The 17,291-nt window shown below is 37.3% G+C and overlaps 1 protein-coding gene and 1 pseudogene across 4 annotated transcripts in view; both read left to right on the top strand.

Moving 5' to 3' along the window:
* KBTBD11 (kelch repeat and BTB domain containing 11) overlaps window positions 1-17,291 on the top strand; it is a 48,350-nt gene that overhangs the window by 5,954 nt on the left and 25,105 nt on the right. Inside the window, exons 1-2 of one of the 4 annotated variants that reach the window (XM_074287961.1) lie at window positions 10,166-10,567; window positions 11,674-11,881. The exons of 1 other annotated variant lie outside the window; for it this stretch is intronic. The gene's annotated coding sequence lies outside the window, so the exon portion shown is untranslated. Of the gene's footprint in view, window positions 1-10,165; window positions 10,568-11,616; window positions 11,882-17,291 lie in introns of those variants that run through there. 2 more of the 4 variants (XM_074287960.1, XM_074287962.1) reach the window with 2 other exon arrangements.
* On the top strand, window positions 6,095-7,718 carry LOC141555260 (protein TFG pseudogene; annotated as a pseudogene).

Raw genomic sequence — 17,291 nt, 5'->3', positions numbered from 1 at the left:
TTTTAGTTTTTCAAAATGCACATAAAGATAGTTTTCAATATTCATCTTTGCAAAACAGTGTTCCAAATTTTTCTTCATCTCCTCCTCCCACTTCAACCCCTCCCTTAGACAAAAAGTAATCCAATTTATGTTAAACATGTACAATTATTCTATGCACATTTCCACAATTATCATGCTGCACAAGAAAAATCAGATCAAAAAGGAAAACAATGAGAAAACAAAAAACAAAAAAAGGTAAAAACTGTCACTGCCTTCATGAATTAACATCTTAATGGGAGAAAACCATGTAAATAAATAAGCACATATAAGATATATAAAGAGTAGACGGAAGGTAATCTTAGAGAGAAAAGTGAGAAGGATGCTGAGAAGATGACATTTGCACTGAGCTTTCCATGAAGCCAAGGTAAGTTATAAGTGGAACTAATGGTGGAGGGCTTTGGAGACCCCCTACAGGGAGACATCCAGAGCAAAGGCACATAATTGGCTGATGAAATGTCTTGCACTAAAAACATAGTAGTGGAATCATGGAAAGTGTGAAAGGAAAGTATGCAGTAACAAATTGGACATATGGGAACAGACCAGGTTGTGATAGAAGACTTTACATTTAATCTTGGAAGTAGCAAGGAGCCACTGGAGTTTATTGGGTAGAGAAATGATACAAGATGTATACTTTACAAAATCATCTTGGCAGCTGAAGAGCTTTTATACAGATAGAAGGAGAAGCAGGAGAAAACAGTGTCAGGAAAACCTAAAGAGAAGGAAAGAATAATAAGAGAGCCAAAAGCTGGATAAAGGCCAAGAATGAACCCTGCCATTAAAAGATCATTGGTAATTTTAAAGAGAGCTGTTTCCATTATCTATTTTGTAGTCACCTCTTAAGAGGAAACTGAGGCTCAAAGTGGAGAAACAGTTATTCAATCCTTCCATTCTCTCTCTTAGTTCTTCTACCATTCTGGCCACTTTTCTGTCTCCTTTCCTTTTTTTTTTTTTCTCTACAGTACACTTAGTAATAGTGTGGTGCTCCATGATGTCTGAGCTGACATAGTGCATAGAGTGTTGGACCTGGAATCAGGAAGACCTTACTTCAAATTCAGTCTCAGCCATTTAGTAGCTGTGTATGACCCTGGAAAAGTCACTCAATCACTATCTGCCTCAGTTTCCTCAACTGTAAAATGAATACTTCCCAGGGTGATTTTAAAAATCAAATGAGATAAGATTTGTAAAGCATTTTGCATAGTTTTGGAGCATAATAGATTTTTTCCCCTTTTCTTTCGTCCTTCCAAGTGTCTGCACTGGTACTCTTCTTTCTCCCTCTTTACTATTTTACTCAGTGAGCTCATTATCTTCCATGCATTCTCTTTTTGAAAATTACTCTTAGATCTGATTGTACAGCCCTAACCTCTATCCTGACCTTCAGTCTCAAATCTCCAATTCCCTTTCAGATATCTTGAATTTGATAGCTTACAGACATATAAAACTTAACAGATCCAAAATTGAAATCAGTCTTTCCCCAATCCTTCTCTTCTTCCTGGCTTCCCTATTACTGTTGAGCATAATACCATTCTTCCAGTTACCCAGGCCTACAGCCTACATATCATACTGAATTCTCCACTCTCCCTTTTCCCCATTATCTAATAAGCTGTCAAGTTTTGTATTTCCATTTCTGACACATCTTTCCTTCATTTCCTACCCCTTTTCTCATCTAACACTGCAACCACCCTGTTGAAGCTCTCATTTCCTCAAGCTTGAGCTTTATAATAGCCTTTTAGTTAGTGTTCCTATCTCAAGTCTCTCCTCATTTCAATAGATCCTTCACTCAACTGTCAATTTGATTTTCTGAAAAGACAGGTCTGATGATATCCTCTTCCACTTCCCCCTGCCTTTTTTCAATACAATCCAGCAACTATGGTGGATGAAAGATGAATGACCATGGAAACTAAGGTTTGATCTTCCAATCATATCTATTTATTAAACAATGCATGGCAACTGCCCAACAAAGTAGGGCCAGAACTCATTTTAGGCCTTGATCCTGAATATATGAAAGACTTTTATGTATTAAAAATAATCAAATAAGATCATTTAATAAAAGGAAATACAACATTAATCTGATTTCTAATTGGATAAAATATTAGGTACTTTCCACATTGGTAGGAGTATTTAAATAGTTACAATTTTCTGAATTCAGAAAAATAACTTTCACTCCCAGCTCCTCTCCAGGTATTTGTAAATCAAAGGAACATGGAAATAATAACTGATTGATCAGGACAGAGCCAGTTTTCAGGTAAGAAGTGTAGAGTGCCTGATATGTACAATTGTGAGAAAACTGTTGTCATTCTTTGGATCTGACTGAGTTTCTGGTCAGCATAACCTAGGTCCTTAGTTAAGGCTCTCTAAACAGCAGACAGGATGGTCCAATTTCCCAGTCATGCAAGGGTAAATTCAAAGAAAGTAATAAGATGTTTTTTTTCCTAATTTACACAATCAAATGAAGTTTTCTAACAAGACAGAAATTGAACTAGACTCATAATTGAAAAGAAAGGGAATTGAATTAGATCCAGAATTGAGTCACAAGAAAGTTAGTATGGTTCACTAAATTCCCATTACTACTTGCTGCTCCAAACATCACAATTTCCTTAATTCCTTACAACTTTTTAACTTTTCTCTTTCTTTCTCTCTCTTAGTTGTTTAAATTTTATTGAAGGAAAACAACAAGCATATAGAAAATTTAATTACAAAATATTTACCAAAAAAAATTGAAACTGAATGCTATTCAAATTAAAATAACCAAATTTGGTAGCAAATATAAAAGTATTCCTAATCTGGCTCCTTTGAAGAAATGAGGTTCCATGGATGTAGTACATTGTACATGCAGACTTTTTTGATATATTGATTAATTTTTCTAAGCTTTTTAATTTTCTTTGCATCATTTTTTCCTATTTTATTATAAGGAATGACTCCTTGAGAATGTGGAAGTTGTAATAAAAAATCGAGAATAGATTTACTAGGAGCAAAATAGAATAAAGGTAAAAGCATTATTCTGGATTTACATTATCTGGAATTCAGGATAATGTGAATACTCTAGTTGTGAATATCTATCTGTGATATAGATGGATAGAGTGAAGTTCAAAGGAGAATGGGCTACTGCGTGTTAATAGCAATAGGAGACCTGAAACAGAGAATCAAAGAGGATGCCTGTTTCTCCTCCTCATCTGTTTTCCTGGTGATGAGATATAAGAAAAGGAAAACATAGTTTTGGAGAAGATGTAATATCTAGGAGATAGAAGCAAGGAAGTGAGAACAGGACTAGGGTTAAAGAAAGTTTATTAATGATAGAACAAGGGCATTAGAAGTCTCAAAGGAAAGGGAAGGCAAAGGTAGATAGGGATTAAGGAAGGGCATGGCTGAGAGGATGGGACAGAGACAGGAAGGAGGAGAAGGGGAAGTAATTGGGGAAGGAGTTTTCTGAATCTCAGTGATTGGGGGAAAAAAAGAAGGAATGAGTATTACAAACATTTAATGGAGAAATATTAGTTAATTAGATATCCAACAATATACTATCATCAGTCTCTTCTCTCCCAACACTAGTGAAGAAGGAGTTCAACCACCAAGAAAGTTCAGGCTTCTGAGTCAGTAAATGGCTTTGCCATGACTGAACTCAGATTTGGCCTAATTCCTTCAGCTGATTTAAAGATGAATGGGGATGGCACACCCAGAAGACATTTTTGACATTAAGCATTCATTTGATTAATGGATGGATTTAGTTTTTGTACTCTTAGTCTGAGACAAAGCTCTTCTGAGGTAGTGGATAGTGTGGAATCACTTCCCAGGCTTATTTATTATTTCTTTTCTCAGTTGGTTGAGTGAAGCAAGGAATGATAGAGAACGCCTTAATTGTTGCAGTAGACCCTAGCCCTACTGTAGTTGAGTAAAGATGAAAGCCAAGAAATTTCAAGTTTAGGGATATTGAAGGTTATAATGATGTTATGAAAATTTATGTTATGAAAAAAGATAATGTCAAGGAATAGAGTGTTACTGACAATATCCAAAGCTGCAGGAAGGATGAAAATTGAAAAAAAAAATAAAGTGCGAGATGTGAGATGAGTAGAAGAGAAGAGGGAATTCTCAATGAAACATCTCAATACTAAATTGAGTGTTAAGGGAGGGGGGAGCCATGGAAGGTTTAGAGAAAGATAAAAAGTTTGGAAAAGTCATTGTGGTGAGTGGATAGTGAATCAGTTGAGTGAGGTGTAAAAAGAACTTGCAGTGACAGTCCAATTGAGAAAATGTAAAATAATTGCATACTGGACATTTAGCATAGTTTCATGATTTTCTCTAGCTTCATTTAGCAGGATGTCAGTAAGAGAGGAAACACTGAATGGGGTCATCGGTTAGTCAACTAGCATTTATTAAATGCTTACTATGTGCCACATGTGCATTGTGCTAAGCACTAGAGATATAAAAAAGGCAAAAAAGTAATTGTTTTCAGGCACTCATCTAATGGAAGTGATAACATGTAAACAATTTTTTTTACAAATAAGATAGATACAGAATAAATTGGAGGAAGTCTCAGAGAAGATTAAAGAATGGGAAGGTCTCCTTTAAGAAGATAGAACTTTAATTGAGATGTGAATTCAGGAAAAATAAGAAGATAGAAATCAGGAAGGAGAAAATTCCAAGAATGTAGAGGGAAAAAAACTACTTAGTCAAAAGGTATTGTGTTCAAGGAAGCCATTGTCATTGGATCATGGGATATGACCTAAGATTCTTGTTTGGTAGCACAATGTAAGCTATGAAATAAGGGTGGAAGGGCCTAGAGAGTATGGATTTGTATGAAAAGTTGAATTGGTTGATCAAGGAGGAATGATGGAGAAGGAAAAAGAATGTAGTCAATGCTATGAAAATGTCCTGGGAAAGATTAAGTACTTGAGGGCGGGCACTGTCTTGCCTATTTTTTAATCCCCTGAACTTAGTCACATCTTTGTAATCCTAAATATGTTCTTTATTCATTTAAAAACATTTTTCAGAGAAGGGGATCATAGAATTGATCAGATTGGCAAAGAAGTCCATAATACAAAAAAAGCTTAGGAATCTTAGATATAGATAACATTTTTAAACATAAAAATCTGTCATAAAGTAGTTATTTAATAAATGTTAATTGATTAACTGAAGCGATTGGAAGTCACGATGAAAAAAGATCTGGGTTAGAAGCCATAAAACATAGAAAACAATTGAATAAGAAAAATTTTTGATTAGATAAAAAATTTCAGAGTTCATAAAGATGGAAATAATTGGTCAAGATCAAGAACATGATCATCTCTGTGTAAATGTATCTGACCTTCTCACTGGAGGATTTTGGTACCAGCCTGAATCCTGATCGGACTGAAAGGACTTATCTCCTAAAGGTGGTCAAAACAGGAGTTTATTTATTCAAAATTCACTCAGCCTTAGATACCCTAATACTCTTACATAATTATTATACATTGCACATAGGCTAACTATACACTGCACATGTTGGACCATATAAGCAACTTGTTATTGTGAATAGATGTTTCCTTGCCACTTAGTATAACTGCTTTAAATACAACACAGGTTATTATGCCCCCTGATTTCTCAGGAAGGCTGAAACACTCCCAGGGGTGATGGGGAGCCAAACCAACCACGGCAGCAGGCTTCCTTGATGGGCTGGAGGGTCTTATGCTTCACCCAGAGTTACCCCACTATCTGTGACCCTCTACATAAATGAGGTAGAATAGAGGTTTAGACCATATTAAATAAATTGAAGTATTAGAAAGTTATGGTTTTTAGGGAGTATCAATATATATGTTGAAGGTCCCTAGTTAAGACAGCAGGAATTGGAGAGTAACTATGCTCATTAAGAAAGTAAAGAGTAGTTCCAAGCGATTGGCTGAGGCCAGCTAGAGCCAGAGAGCAATTTACAGAAGCAGCCAAAAGTGATGGACAATAGCTTCCCCTTTGACGTTGTGGGGGCTTCTTCACTGCCGTTAGAGACAGTACTGGAGGAGAAGACAAGGCTGCGGGACAGCAGCAACTGCAGCCCCAGTGAGAAATTTTGTAGAACATCCTGGAGTCCACCATGAATGGACAGTTGGATTTAAGTGGAAAGGTAATTATTAAAGCTCAGCTTGGAGAAGATAGTCAGAGAATTCCTATACATATTACTTATGATGAATTGGTGCTGATGATGCAAAGAGTTTTCCGTGAAAAACTTCTAAGTAATGATGAAGTTACTATAAAGTATAAAGATGAAGATAGAGATCTTATAACAAATTTCAATTGTTCTGATCTTTCCTTGCAATTATTAGTAGGATATTGAAACTAACACTGTTTGTTAATGGACAACCAAGGCCTCTTGAATGCCTTGGTGAATCTGGTGAAATATCTATGTAGAGAACTGATAGAACTTAGAAACAAAGTGAATCGTTTGTTGGATTGGTTAGAACCACCTGGTGAACCTGGACATTCTACCAGCCTCCCTAAAAATGATACTGTGGATAGTAGGGAAGAAAAACCCACAGCTTCTGATTCTTCAGGCAAACAGTCTACCCAAATGATGGCAAGAAGTATGTCTGCTTTTGATCCATTAAAAAAATCAAGATGAAATCAACAAAACTGTCATGTCAGCCTTTGGTCTTACAGATGATCAGGTTTCAGGACCACCCAGTGCTCCTGCAGAAAAACGTTTTAGAACACCAGATAGCATTGCTTCCTCTTCATTTGCATCTTATCCACCAGGTGTTCAGTCAAAACAGCCTCCCTATACAGGAGCTCAAACACAGGCAAGTCAGATTGAAGGTCAGATGTATCAACAGTACCAACAACAGGCCATCTATAGTACTCAGCAGCCACAGACTCAGCCTCCACAACAATATGGTATGCAGTATTCAGGCTACAGTCAGCAGGCTGGACCCCAACTCCTCAACAGTTCCAAGGATATGTTCAGGAACCAATTTCCCAGCCCTCAGCTCCTGTTTTTTCTGGACAGCCTCAACAACTGTCTTGTCAACCTCCTCAGCAGTACCAGGTGAGCAATTATCCTGCACAGATATCAAGCTTCTCAACCCAGTAGTTATATACCCCTGCCTCTCAACCTGGAATGGCTCAAAGTCAGTCAGGTGCCTATCAACCAAGATGTGGCTATACTCCCCTCTTGGAAGTACTATGAGCTCTCCTCCAAGTGGGCCCAACCCTTATGCATGTAACTGTCCTCCCTTTACTCTGGGTTAAACCAGTCTGGACCTGGTTATCGATAGGGAAACATCAGCTGCTTATTGATTATATTACAGGTAAATGCAGTTAGATACTTTCCATTCCAACAGACTCAATCTACTTTTAATTTGTATTAAATTTCAGAAACTCAAAAAAAAAATTGGGTGGAGCATTCTTTATGGTATCATTGTTGCTGTTAATTGAAAGTATAATTTGCTGGAATAAAAGACCAAAATAAAATCTTCATTTCCCCCTGCTTAAAATTATATCAGCTTCCTTGGTTTTTGTTTTGTTTTTTAAATTTTGAAAAACTACTCTAAATGTGTATAAAGTGATTGAATTCTAGCTTATCTTGTCCAGAGGTTGGTTGCTAGGTTGGTTAAGATTTAGCCATATTCTCTGGCTTATTTTTACTTTTAACATGATGTACTAAATTAGATCCCTTTGAAATAAAAAATAGGTATTATATAAAAATGGTAACATTAACATTGAGTGGCTAATAAAATGATTGAATCCATTAAAAAAAAGAGTATCTAGGTTTCTGTAGATAACAACAATCAAACATCTTAATTAAGTGGTAAGTATGGATTGAACCTCTAAGAAGAAGTCATTGAACAGTGCAGGGAGGGGAAGAGTCTTGAAGTAGCAATGAGAAAAAAGAAATATCCTGATCCCCTTTCCTTTTACTCCCTTCTTCCCCCCTCCCCAGAATGTTTAATGGTATGAGCATAGGGCTAGAAAGGAAAGAATCAAAGTTTAAATCAAGTCAATCACGTCTCCACTTCTTCCACCAAAAACAATTCAATGACTCTCTACTTTGACTATAGATATCTGAGTGTAGAGGGCCAGAACTCTGGCGAATACTTGAAACAAGAATCCTTACAACAAGGTGTTAACTCAGTGGAATTGATGAGATAATAGTTCTCTAGTTTACATATACTTAGTATTTAGCATGGTGATATAATGATTCTCTAGTTCACACATACTCAGTATGCTGTGAAGATGTAATTGTAATAGGGTGTTTAAGGGCTGAGAGAACTGGGGACACAGAGTGAACAGACTATGAAAGAGACAATAAAGACTTTAGATTCTATACCTGTCAATCCTCTTGGTGACTATCTTGCTTCTCGAGACCAAGGACTGTCCGGAGGACCTCCAGAAAGCTAGCCTGGACATTATATCTGAGATTTTTATATTTAAAAAATATATATTATCTACATCTAAGATTCCTAACCATTTTTTTTTTGTATTATGAACTTCTTTGGCAGTCTGATAAATTTTATGGTTCCCTTCTTATAATGTTTTTAAATACATAAAAAAATACTTAGGGCTTAAAAAAGAAATCAAAGATGTAATTTTCTGATCTGTAGACTTTCTAAAATCTATTCATGGACCCATTTGGGACCTGTAGATCTCAGGCTAAGACATTCTTATCTATGTTGTTGGTTGACTTTCTGCTTAAAAAGATAACTAAAGAGCTAAATATATAGACTTCAGGTTTTTTATGGGATGAGGCTGTTCTGAAGAGATTACTGAACTTAGGCAAGCTTGGGAGGTAATTGACTGAAAAAATTCATGAATGGTAAATGAATACACAATCACTCATACACACTTGCACCCAGAGAATCAAGAGATGGTTTACTGTGACTATGGGAAAGCAATCATTAGTAAACCACAAAAATGCTTAAGAATAACAGTCATCAAATGTGCTCCAGTATTGATTGATGTAGAATCCCTACAGGAAGCAGCTGTGCCCTCCAACAACAAGGTACTAGAGTGGATCCAACATCTTTCTAAATTACAACTTTTTCAGGAAGTCCACTCTTTGGTGCCTTGGTAGAAGGGTGCTAACTATTGCAGATTTTTTTTTTGCACTTCTGGGCTCTTCCTTATTCAAAATTTTAGTAGTTCTGGAAGTTTCATATTATAAAACACCTTTTTCAAAAATGATGATGTTCATGATATTATATCACCTTAACGTTTATGAAAGTCCTATATATTCACTAAATCATTTGATCCTCATGATAGCTATATAAATGCTATACAAGTATCATTATCCTCATTTTATATATAAAGAAACTGAGACAGAGTAGTGGATCACACACCTAATATGTATTTGTGGTATGATTTCTGGCTCCCAAGTATACTGTGCTATATATTATCTCATGCTATATTAAACTATAGGTCTCAACCCCATATGGAGTCTGAACTAAATGTGGGAGTCTGAAAATTTTGGTAACAGTAAAAAGGTATCAAATATTTCATCAAGATTTAATTCTTTATATAAGAAATAAACAAATGTGTTTACCCTATTGGTATGCAAAATTACTTTCATCTTTAATACATGGTAACATTATATTTATACCAAAGAATTGTTTTAAAACAAATTTCTTCTTGATTTATTATTTGTAAATATTTGATATGTATACCTATTTTTATATACTATATTTTATATACCTATATATTGGTGCAAAATTTTATTGGGCAAAAAGGATTGAAGAGAAGAAAAAGTTTAAGAAATCCTGATCTAGTTCAACCCTCAAATTTTGCAGAAACTGAGATCCAGAGAGATCACTTAACTGGTCAATGTCACCTGGGTAGCAAAGGCAGAGGTTAAATCTGAATCCATGTTCTCTGAATCCAGTCGACTTAACACCATACCATATTACTACTTCTCCATTACTTGAAAGCTCTTATGAAAACTGAATTTAAATATCATGCAGTTCCCATGCAGCATATGGTATAAGAACAAATCTTCAATGTTCAGCCTCTAAAACCTCCAGAAACAATCTCATTGTGTCCAGAGAGTGTTAAATGGAACAAAAGAGCATAACGAGTATAAATGGGTGAGTGGGTGTGTGCGAAGCCTTGGAAGTGAAATACATGCAGGCTTCTCACTGCTGTGTGTACAGTAAGTAGGTGGAATTAAACAAAGGAATTCCCAGCCCCCTTTAATCTAAACATCTGACCCCAAGTGCATCACACAGTCGTCAAAGAGTGGAGGAAGGCAATTCAGCCATTTGCATGGTGTGCACCCAGCTGGGGGAAAGTTCTACCTCCCCCATTGCACCAATCCATCTGGATATGTGAATGGTTGTTAAGTACGGGGGCGTCTGCTGTATCTGTTCCACTCCCTGTGCCCTCAGACTGCCTACAGGTTGACAGTTTCGCTCTGCAGATTGAGAACGCTAAGACCTGGACTTAAAGGATGCGAGAATGCCAGGGTCGAAAATGAACGCAAGTCCCTCTGGACAGCGGACTACACGTCTGGGTGGGAATGGTAGCTGGAGTGCTGTGGCTGTCAGGGAAAGGACCGTCATGGAAGGTCTTTGTGAGTGAGGTAAGGGAATGTAAGTGATTGAATTCACTGAGCCTGGTTTGTGTCAACCTTAAGGATGTGCTTTGGTCCTTTTCAGAAACAGGGCTGAAGGAGGGCACTGGAGGGTGACCTGTAGAGAGAAAACTGCTCCCTCCTATTTCCTCTTCCCCAGGTCTTCCAGGGCGTGCCCATCTAGATGTCTAGAGAGACTTGAGAGTGAAACAAACTACGTGAAAATAGCTTCCACTTCCTAAAGGTCTTGATTTCAGGGGAATTTGTGATTCTCAAAAGAATGAGAGAGAGGAAAGAGTGAGGTAGAAAGAGACGGAAAGGGAGAGATCGAGAGAGAGCGAGAGAACAAGAGAGAGGGAGGGAGAGAGAGAGGATAGGAGAGAGGGAGGAAGAAAGGGAGAGAGAGAGAGAGAGGGAAGGAGGGAGGGAGGAAGAAAGGGAGAGAGAGAGAGAGAGAGAGAGAGAGAGAGAGAGAGAGAGAGAGAGAGAGAGAGAGAGAGAGAGAGAGAGAGAGAGAGAGAGAGAGAGAAAGAGAAAATAAAATAAAAGCAAGCAATCCTTCTTCCCGCCCCTTTCTGACTTGGAATGGATAAAATAAGCCCACACATCCAAAGCTACGGGGAGCAAAGAAGTTGCTCTCGCCACCCACAGAGTCAACAGTCCAAGGAATGGACACTGGCTCCGACCCACCCCCAGCCACGACAAAATCCCTAAAGGATCTTATCTCCTTGCTGGAGGGAAAAAGCCTCATTTCGTCCATTTCCTTCTCGGCCTCCTCCTGTTGCTTGGCCAATCTTTCTGCAAACAGAAGCTACTTGGGATGCCTGGGATGCATGTTAATCACCCTGTTCAGTGGAAACCTCCCCAGTGGAGAACATAGGTGGAGCTTGATAAATGTCGGTAGCATTGTAGCTCTTCCCATTTACAAGCCCTTGCCATCTCATTTCTCATTCCCCCCCCCTCTCTTTCTCTCTCTCTCCCTCTCTTCTTCTCTCTCTACCCCTCTCCCTCTCCCCCCCTCTCTTCTTCCCTCCCCTCCCCATCCTTGCCTTTTTCAGAAGCAGCTTTCCTCTTTGAAGCTCTGCCTAGCATCTCCCTCTCTCTGTTCCCTTTAGTCAGAGCTAAAACCTGGAGAAGTGGAGTCTGAACAGTGCAACTCTTATATGCGCTGGGCATGCTCAGAAGCAGGGGGCTGGTTGGGGGTCCGAAGTCGGAAGGAGGCTTCTTCACTACAGTGCTAAAGCAGGAGTGCCCCGGGGAGCCTGCTGTGCGTTAGAAGAGAAGATCCCACTTCACTCAAGTAGGCGTGGCCGAGATTGAGAGGTGAGTACCGATGTCTTGACAGGAGCCCCCAAACCCCCAAACCTCAGTCACATAGAAGCAGTATCTCCCACTGACAAGCAAAAGCAACTCAAGGTCCAGACAACCGTGTGTGTGCGTGCCTGCATGTGCGAGTGAATGTGTAAACATACTTTATTGCTCTTAGATGCAAGAATCAGTCTGAGCATCAATTGCCTTGTTTTGTCAGGGTCCCAGATCCAGTTCTCGTAATTGGGAGGTGTAATGGGGATGATGGTCATTTAGAATCCCGTTGTTGTTTCAAAAGCTTAATGCTGAACATGTTTTCTGGATGAGTGTCCAATGTATAAATGTTTTACAGATGGGAATTAGAGCACATACATGCTTCTACTTAACCTATTTGGAAGTTTTGTTTATATATTAATAAAAATCTAATCCCTTAATAACAACAAACTGAGGGGTAGGGGATTGCTCCTTGAATTTAGCCTCCAGGAAAGAAATCATTTGCTAGAGGTCCTTTCAGAGATTTGGATCGGTGTCAGTTTTAATCATGCTTTTCTCTTCCATCACTTCTAATTAATCCACCTCAATGACTAGCCAGCCTGTTCAGGGAGCCCAGAACACTACTGAGCATGCTCCAGAGCATCTGACTCCCCTGATGGCTTTTTTTTTTTTTTCTTACACACATATACTCATACAAATGTACACAGAGCTCAAGCTATGCACTGCCTTCAGCTCCCCACTCTGTTTACTTTGCCACTGCCTTACTATAAAGCTGATGGCTTAGGTCTTGTGATCAAATCTATAGATGTGCCATCATATATTGTTTAGTTTCTTTAAATCTTTGCCCAGCTGACTAAGCAAAGCCTAGCAATAAATCACATAACCATGGCATTAAGAATCCTGGATCAGTTGTATTGTTTCCCTCCTAGGCCAGCTGACATCATAGTAGGGGATGATTAAAAGGTAACTCAAAATAGGAACATTGAAACAAAGAGACTGAAACACCTAGGCTGCCTCAAACTATCAATTTACAGACACTTACAGTAGTGTGTGTTAAAAATCAGACTCCCAGAGAACATTTTAAAACCTATCCATTTACTGGACTGCCCAGTCTCCAACCCAATGTTTACTATAATAAACTCTCCTTCCAATCCCAAATTGCTATGTTTATCTATCTTTATAAAAACCTTCTCCTTTCATTAGACCCTGAAACAGCTACCTGGGCAGACCAGGAATATATGTCCTAAATACATTTTTAAAAGATATTTTAAAAGTCTGTGTGTCTCAGATTCCTGCAAAAGGAGACATCCTATCTTCTTTCATTTTTGTCTCTGGCCTTTCTTCCTTTGAATATTTTCCAAAAGGACAAGGCAGGAGACCAGTGTAATATTTTCACTGAACTCATTAAGGCTTATTAATGACAAGTTTTAAAGCTCCTACCATCCCCCATATCAAAACATAAGATCAGTGAAAAGTTCACATAGTTCTATGTTTGTTCTCACTCCCCCCACTTCACTTCCCATTGAACAGCAGTTATTCACTCTCTAATTAGAAAATCTTAATGAACATCAATGAAGCCCTTCAGCCCTTTATCCAAAGCTAATAATGTCCTATTATTAGAACTTCCCCACCCTTTCCCCCCTTAACACCTCCCACTTACATCCTGATATAGAAACATGGATTTTACTTTGTGATCAGATCTATTTCCTGTGCAATCTTTTGTCCTTGCAAATACAATTCCCAGACTGACTCCCTTATTATCTCTCTCTCTCTCTCTCTCTCTCTCTCTCTCTCTCTCTCTCTCTCTCTCTCTCTCTCTCTCTCTCTCTCTCTTTCTCTAGATAGTAAGGAAGTCATATAGGTGTGTGCATATATATGCACATACATATAATATATGTATGTCTCTATAACTAAGTAAAGCTTTTACTGAGAAAAACCCACAGAGCTTTTAATATGTTTCATTGGATGACCATATTTTCCATAATGAAAGGAATGAAAATTAAAGAGAGCAATTACAGTATTTAAGGCAATTTGGGGTTTAGGAAGGAAAAGATAAATAGTCCATGCAGTAGATCTATAATAAGCTTCATAAAATGGGATCTTATACTTTGCCAAAGAAAATTCTTCAATATCAAAACTTTGTTGTAATAACACTATATTAATTAGATGACTCCCAGTAATAGGTTTATAATGTTGCTTCCCTATTTCGTTTTCTGAAAGTCAGTTAGGTAGAGTATTAAAATGAGAAGATATGTTCTTTATTGTGCTATTCTTGCCATACTAACTCTAATTCTAAGGACCAAGTTGTCAGAAAGGTTTTAGCAATGAAATAATACAACTTTCACTTCATTCTTTCATTTAACAGATATTTATTAAACATCTACTATGTGCAGAGCCTTGTGTTAGCATGACTTTAGTTAAGATGTTGTCCCCATCCTCAGGGAACTTCTGGTCTTCTTACAAATTTTGGATCATACTTCAGTCACATTAGATGAGTCTGATGGGTTTCTACAGATCTGCTATTACCCCAAATTACATAGTATATCATAGATAAATAAACTAGTTTTAGTTTCAAACCTGGCATCAAGTAAAAGTTAATGAGACTATTGCTAAGATCTGATATTTCTTAGTCTCAATTCCTTTTTTTCTCTCAGAAGCTTTGGATGTAGAAGATTTGACTTTGTTGTCTTCTTTTGAGTGTGTATTTTGATTTACCTTGTCACCATAGTAACTTTCTATGGTCAGAATCTTTTTCTGTTGTTTGCTTATTTATTCAGCTTATTATTTAGCTTTGAATTCTTTGTTAAAGTAAGATTCTGTTTCCAGGGTGGAGGGTGCACTGTTCCAAGATTCAGGGGTTTTGTGCAGATGTTTTCAGAGATGCTTCTAGGAACTTGACCACAAGCACTCTTTTCTGTTTTGGAATAGTGAGGAGTGCTGCACTGTGACTGTAAGTTCTAAAGCAACAAAGTCATTCTTCAGTGCTACTAAGAGACTTTCTGTGGGCCGAGGTCTCTGGAAGCTTCCCCTATAAGCTGCTACCTGCTCCTGGTTTCTTGGTTTCCCAAGGCCTTCTCACCCTAGTTGAGACCCACCTTTCCTGCTGACCTTCCAAGTCATCTTTCTTGTCTTTGAGCTGAGAAGTCTAGAAACCAGAAGTATTGCTATTGATTCAGAGGTCCCTAAGCTGTTCCTGCTTTAATGATACACTCTTCCCTCCATTTCTCCTCACCAGGACTGCACTGGCATGGCCTAGTCTGTGCCAGGACCGACCATTGGACTGCAACCCTGGTGCTACAGACCTTTCCTTCCAACCTTCTAAGTTGTCTTTAGCTGGGGAATTGTTCCATTCCATCTTTTTTTTTTTTTAATTTAGAGTCATTACTTAAAGGGATTTGGAGTGGTTTGGGGGAGAGCTCAGCAAGTCCCTGTTTTTATTCTGCCATCTTAGCTCTGCTCCTTAGTATCAATTTCTTAATCAATAAATATGGGGGTATAAAACTTGTTTTGTTTATTTAGTGTAGGATTTGTTTTGATGAAAGGATTTTATGTGTTGTAGTTTAAGGAACACTGGACCTGGTGTTAAAGGACCTATCTTCAGATCCTTGCCCTTCTATCTATGTGACCATACAAAAGTCAGTTAACCTCTAGAACTTCTATAAAATTAATGAATTGGACTACATGATTTCTAAGATCTAAAGCAGCTGTAGATCTAAGGCCAAAATATTAAAGTGATATATAAATTTGAACCATTATTATTTTCAAAACAAAAAAAATGTACACAGATATTTTATAAAAATCTGCTTAAACATGTTCTTTTCTACTATTTCTTTATTTGTAAAATGAGGGGATCAGGCTAGATTATCTCTTAAGATTCTTTCTAGTTTTGTCTAGGATCATATGATTCTTAACATTAGTATTGGCTTATAAAATCTGGGATAGAGTCACCATGTCCAGAGCCGCCAAAGTTATTAATTGTTTGTATTGTTCTGATGAGAATAGACAAAAATATCTCTAGGCAAATTCAGAGGATACTTCCCAGTATTCACAGATTCTTATAGCCAGCCAGAACCTAAGAAGTCATCTCATTCAATATGTACCTGAAGGAATCCCATCTATGACATCCTACTTCTTAATACCCCCTCCTACTCTTATCCCCCACCCCAACTAAAAATCAAGACCACAGGGCATGATATCCAGCCTAACTTAGATCTATCTGGATTCATAATTTCTTGTTTTTCTAAGTGCCTAGAGCACACATTGCTCAGTAATAACAATAGCAACACAGTGAATCTGGAATTAATTAGACAGCTGCAATATCACTAAGGCTTTTAGAACCAATGGGAATAATCACTAGAGCGGAATGTTGTCATTATTTACCCTTATAGGTAGAGTACTATTCATCATGTATACATTATTGATCAATCATATCTTCTCAGTGATTTATGGGATAAAATTATTTCTTTTTGAATATTAGTCTTTAGTTGACCTTTCAGATTCTCAGTGATGGCTTCCTTTGCTGATTTCTTCATGAGAAAGTTCACCTAAAGAAGCATTCTGAATTGATTTTGACATTCTAACCAAATGATAATAACAATACTCAAACATTTCTTAAGATTGTTAAGGTAAATCAATTTATAAGATTAAATAAATAAAAATAAGTTTTGTACTTTGACTTTAGCTTAGCTTCATGCATAAAATTAAATAAGATGGTCCACTGGAAATCAAAGTCCCAGTTGTTTATTCCTCTTTGGTATTTTGCTTGAAATAATAAAACTGCAGCAAAAAAGAAATTTGTTTATTTAAATTAAAGGTCTTTCTTTTTAAATGAGCAAAAATCTAAATGGAATAAAGAAGTATAAGCCACATCATTTCACAAATAGCGTACTTTAACTATGTACATATGTATATAGTTATCCTTAGTTTATGCTTCTTTGGAAGGAAAACTTATTTTTATTGAATTTTAAACTTTAGAAATTTAAGAAGTAGCATATATATTCATTTTGTAGCACTAGAAACCAAAGGATCTTATAGAGTTGAATGGGAAATGAATGATTGTAAGTAAAAAGATCACCCTCTTCAACCTCTCTCAATTAATTAATCAATCAATAAGTATTTACTGAGGCACTAAATTAAGCTGAGGATACAAAGAAAAAGCAAAAACAGTTCTTGTTCTCAAGGAGGCAATGGAGAAATATCTAAGTAATTTTCAGCCTAAAAGCACCTCACATTTTCTATAGGATAGTCTTAAATTCATAGATTTGGAGTTGGAAGAAACCATAGAAGCCATCTACTCCAATCTTGTTATTTTTTAGATGAAAAAACTGAGATTCAGACAGGTGTGACTTGCCCAAAGTCACATAGGGAAATGTGGGATTCGTTATTTCTTCCTATCCTCCCTCCATCCTTATTTTCCTTCTTTCTTGCTTCC

Source organism: Sminthopsis crassicaudata, chromosome 2, assembly GCF_048593235.1.
Source record: "Sminthopsis crassicaudata isolate SCR6 chromosome 2, ASM4859323v1, whole genome shotgun sequence".
In the NCBI taxonomy this organism is placed as follows: domain Eukaryota; kingdom Metazoa; phylum Chordata; class Mammalia; order Dasyuromorphia; family Dasyuridae; genus Sminthopsis; species Sminthopsis crassicaudata.
This window is presented reverse-complemented; position numbering and strand designations above follow the sequence as displayed.